Source organism: Octopus bimaculoides, chromosome 23, assembly GCF_001194135.2.
Source record: "Octopus bimaculoides isolate UCB-OBI-ISO-001 chromosome 23, ASM119413v2, whole genome shotgun sequence".
Lineage (NCBI taxonomy): Eukaryota > Metazoa > Mollusca > Cephalopoda > Octopoda > Octopodidae > Octopus > Octopus bimaculoides.
Genome location: NC_069003.1, coordinates 26470091 through 26475307, shown reverse-complemented (window position 1 = coordinate 26475307; position 5217 = coordinate 26470091). Strand labels below are relative to the sequence as shown.

Here is a 5217-nt window from a genome sequence, read left to right as displayed (position 1 = left end):
TATATATATGTATATATCTATATATATGTATGTATATATCTATATATACAATTGCAGCGTGGTAGGTACTATGTTAAATTACCTTTAGAGATAGAAGGAAAATAGCAAGCACTAGCCTTAATAAATTCATCTGGGAACTCAAAGAACAAAAAAAAAACCCCGATATTCGTTAGAATGGTCGGTTATCGCGAGATCATTCCCATACGATAAGGGTAGGAAATACCTATATATAAGAAATATATAAGAAAATATAAGAAATTATATATATTTTTCCAAACTTCCAATTTATATATATTTGAAAAGTTTTCTCCTACTATTTTTAATTGTAAAGTTTATGACCAGATCCTCATTATGACACCACAAACACTTAGAAATTATATTCCCGATCATATAAACCTCCTCGAATATTATTTCAAAAAGTTTAAAGTGATTGCATTTGTGCCGTAAACCAACTACCATTTTTGTCATGCTTCTCCCCTTTCCTTGATGCCCTAAGCACGTGCGTATTTTGCTTAATGGTTAATCCACCGCTGCTTCTGGTTCTCCCTCTCTGTCTTTGTCTATCTAATTTCATCATATATTTTTTTTATTTCAGACACTGGCAACAGCAGCAAGAAGAAGAACAACAACAGAAACATCTATAACAATAGAAAGAACCTGACGGTTACTATGCGGCCGCTCTCCCGGCTAGAAATAACAACTAAACTCCTTCCTGACAACACGGAACCATCTTGCACCGCTTCCTGTCGGCCTTGACACATTTCCTGTGTCCTTATGTTTACAAGGGGGAGACAAGCACCTCTACCCTTGTGCTTGTCTCTTCCTTGTAAACATAAAGAAAAAGGAAATGTGTTAAGGCCGACAGGAAGCGGTGCAGCTTCCTAGGTCTAACCAACAGTAGTATTATTCCCTTCAGGGGACTGTCACATTAAGTTGACAGCATACAATTACTTAATATGATATAACCCTCAATGTAAATGAGACGCACGGCTTAGTGGTTAGGGGTGTTGGACTCATGATCGTAAGATTGTGGTTTCGATTGTTAGACCGGGCGATGCGTTGTGTTCTTGAGCAAAACACATAATTTCATGTTGCTCCAGTCCACTCAGCCGGTAAAAGTGAGTAATCATGCGACGGACTGGCGTCCCGTCCAGGAAGGGAATATATATATATATATATATATATATATATATATATATATATATACACTAGAAAAACCGGGAAACCGGTCCCTTTGGTATTTACAGGAGTAATGTGGACTAGTAGCCATTTTAGTATGTATTGCCACGGGGATTTTTCATCTTAACCACCTTTATATTTTCATATGATATAACCCTCAAATTTATTTCTATATTTACTGAGCTATTTGTTAAAACGCTTTACAGAAAAGGAAACAAAAACATTTTTATCATGTTTATGAAATATCCACTTCTATTAATGATATAACAATCCAAAGCATTGAGATGGCAGTATCGTTAGCACGTGTGACAAACTGCTAAGCGGTATTTACTTCAGCTCTTTGTGTTCTGAGCTCAAAAACCGCCGAGGTCAACTTTGCCTTTCACCCTTTAGAGATCGATAAGATAAGAAACACCATTTGAACACTGAAGTTGATGTAATCAACTACCCCATTCCCTAAAAAAATTCAGACTTTCTGTCTATAGCAGAAAGAAATTACACGTTTAACATTGTAAGTTCATTTTTAGATGCTATTCTCATGATTCGGGCAATCGTAAATGTTTTATAGACGTTTCCCTATTCTGTATAAAACCACTTTATAAACAAACCTTATCACGATCCGTCCACGATATTTCGTAAATATCTATAATATAATCGTATTTGTTTGGCAGCTTACTTGATGTGAGTTCATATGTTGAAACAGAACTAACTTTTGAAGAAACATGAAATTATTTAAGAATACTCACATAGTCACTTGTGTTTTATTTTGTATCTTACATTGTATATATTTTGTATTGAAAATACTATGCAATTACTCTAAATAATATATCTGGCTCTGTAACACGTGCGCTTTAAAAACCGTATAAAAGTGAAAGCGCTTGCACAAAATAGTATTCCATCAGATCTCTGTTAAACCGCCTTTTTATTTAAAAAAAATTCTTTTATATGATAAATTCCACGAAGTGCTGGGAAGAATCCACCAAGTAAAGCGAGCGTGTGTTATGATACATGAGTTTTTAAGTAGTGAAAATCATGTTTTGTACAATAAGCGCAAAATCCTATTTCTATGTAAGATCTGAATTTCACTTCCATGTATGAATGAAACGACTAGCGTCATTACCTTAGAAATAAAATTACCTTAGAAATAAAATGCTGCCTTTATTTTTTTCATTTTTCATTCGAATGAACCCAAATCCTCGCAGGATTACAAGAAAAACTGCAAAAGCTCTTGATATTTCGAAATCGTCAATGTACAGGATTTTTAAAGAGCATTTAAAGCTAACAGCATACAAGAAACAACCTCGGCAGTTAATTTCAGCAGCTTCCAACAAGAAATGGCTCGTCAGGGGTAAAACCATGTTAGCTCAGATTTAGCGCGCCGCTAATAAAGTGTTGATCTGGTCCGACGAGAAGGTCTTCATCGTGGAGGCAGTTACGAACTGGCAGAATGACAGGAACGTAATGCAGAAGACTTGCCCAAAGATAGCAGGAGTCATTTGCGTCATCAGAAGCCATCTTCACTTACGCTGTGGGCCGCAGTTACATCTGATGGATCTAAGTCTCCCTTGATGTTCATCAATGCTGGCATTAAGGCCAACAGTGAAGTTTATGTGGAAATGTTGAATGAGAAAGTGTTACCCTGGGTCACACATCTGTAGCAAACTCATAAGAGGCGTAGAGAGAACGTAAGTTCGTTTGCCCGAACATGAGAAATTATTGATTTCTCATTGGTTAAAAATTACTGCCCATATACGAATTCTGAACTTCGTTGAAGAAGTCTTTCGCGGGGTTACGGTTCTATGATTCGTGTATGAGTAGTTATAAAACCCTGATTTTCGGAAAACTCTCCAGTGATCGTTGGGTTGACACTCAAATCCACGACACTCACTCAAGTGATCGTTGGGTTGACACTCAAATCCACGACACTAACTCAAGTGATCGTTGGACCGCCACTCAAATCCACGACACTCACCCTCTTGAGTATCGGCTAATATTTATACCATGTTCAATACTCAAATCCGACAATATTGAATTGTTGTGAACTCTTATAGCTAGAATGAAAGATTAGTTGGTATAAAATTTAAGTCGTAATTCTCTACGACGAAATGAATTTATTTCTAAATGTTCTATAAATGCCAAAAATGTACATAATAAATTAATGTAGAAATTTAATTCCTTTTACTTCTCGTTTCTTTCAACTTGAGAATTTTTCTAGTGAAGGGCTAATGTAGCAAACTCATAAGAGGCGGAGAGAGAACGTAAGTTCGTTTGCCCGAACACGAGAAATTATTGATTTCTCATTGGTTAAAAATTACTGCCCATATACGAATTCTGAACTTCGTTGAAGAAGTCTTTCACGGGGTACGGTTCTAGGATTCGTGTATGAGTAGTTATAAAAACCCTGATTTTCGGGCAAACGAACTTACGTTTTCTCTCCGCCTCTTATGAGTTTGCTACACATCTTCACTCAAGACGGAGCTCCGGCCCACACATCCAATTTGACACAGAGGTGGTGCAAAGAGCAGTTCAGTGGTTTTTTTGGTACAAGACAACATAACTTCCTGCAAGTTCAAATATCAATTCCATGGACTTTGCTATCTGGTTCACCTCAAAGAGTAATGTTTTTGCTTACTCTTATTCAAATGTGTCAGATCTGAAGAAAGCATTTCTGTTTTCAGAGGTCAAGTTGGATGAAGAGGTGGTACGGCGCTCATGCAACTCAGTGACCACTCGTTTGCAGGAAATGATCAAGGCGAACGGTGGTCATTTTGAAATGTAATTACTGCAATGGATTAATAATTTACATGAGAACATGTGAGCCAAATTTAATTACACTACCTTAAATCTATTTTGAACAATTAAGAAATATCAATAAGTAAATCTTTCCGGGAGACCCTGTATATTTTGAGAAGCCGAGACATCATGCTGAGTTCTTTAGCGTTGCTTCTTGGTCCTTGTCAAACAAGTGTCAACATGAAACTTTAATTCGCAGCGAAGGCTGCAATTCTGAAATAACATGAAAGCAAATTCTATATGATATATAGAGTAACTTTTTATTTTCTATAAGTCAAAGGACCTACATCTCCCATTCACATCTCCCAATACACACACACGCACACACGTACACACGCACACACACACACGCGCACACACACATATACGCACATACACATACACACACACACACACACACACGCACACACAGACGCGCGCGCGCACACACACACGAGGGCTTCTTTCAGTTTCTTATTTCTTTATTGCCCACAAAAGGCTAAACATAGAGGGGACAAACAAGGACAGACAAACGGATTAAGTCGATTACATCGACCCCAGTGCGTAACTGGTACATAATTTATCGACCCCGAAAGGATGAAAGGCAAAGTCGACCTCGGCGGAATTTGAACTCAGACGAAATACCACTAAGCATTTCGCGCAAACGTTTCTTTCAGTTTCTGCCAACCAAATCCACTCACAATGCTTCGGTCGGCCTTGAGGTTACAATAGAAGACAACGTATCCAAGGTGCCACACAGTGGGACTGAACCCGGAACCATGTGGCTGGGAAGCAAGCTTTTAATCTCACAGCCACGCCTGAGGTTGGGAAACATCTCCAGTATATATAACATACAGTGGGGGGTGGGGTGGAGCTGAGAAATATTTCCAGGGTATATTCGCTGGAGTTGTGAAACATTTTTAATTTGTTACTCCGCCGCTGTACCATACTAGCAATCCCAGCAGCAGCAGCAGCAGTTTCCTTCTCAAATGTTGAGTTCTTGCTCATTTGCCTGCTCTATTATTCCAATCCATTATATCACCTTGTCAACAATTAACATACTACCGCCACCCCCACACACATACACAAGCATGCACACATACACCTTATATAAATACATACACACGCACGCACGCACACGCGCGCGCACACACATACACACACACACACAATACGTACACATATAGAAGTGCGTACATATATACATACATATATACATATATATATATATATATATATATATATATATATATATATATATATATA

General features: G+C 37.9%; 1 long non-coding RNA gene across 1 annotated transcript in view; it reads left to right on the top strand.

The window, feature by feature from the left end:
- The window catches only part of LOC128250613 (uncharacterized), a 9089-nt gene extending 6760 nt beyond the window's left edge, over positions 1-2329 (top strand). Inside the window, exon 2 of the long non-coding RNA XR_008266644.1 lies at positions 596-2329. This is a non-coding gene — a long non-coding RNA (uncharacterized LOC128250613). The remainder of the gene's footprint in view (positions 1-595) is intronic.
- Positions 2330-5217: the final 2888 nt, after the last annotated feature.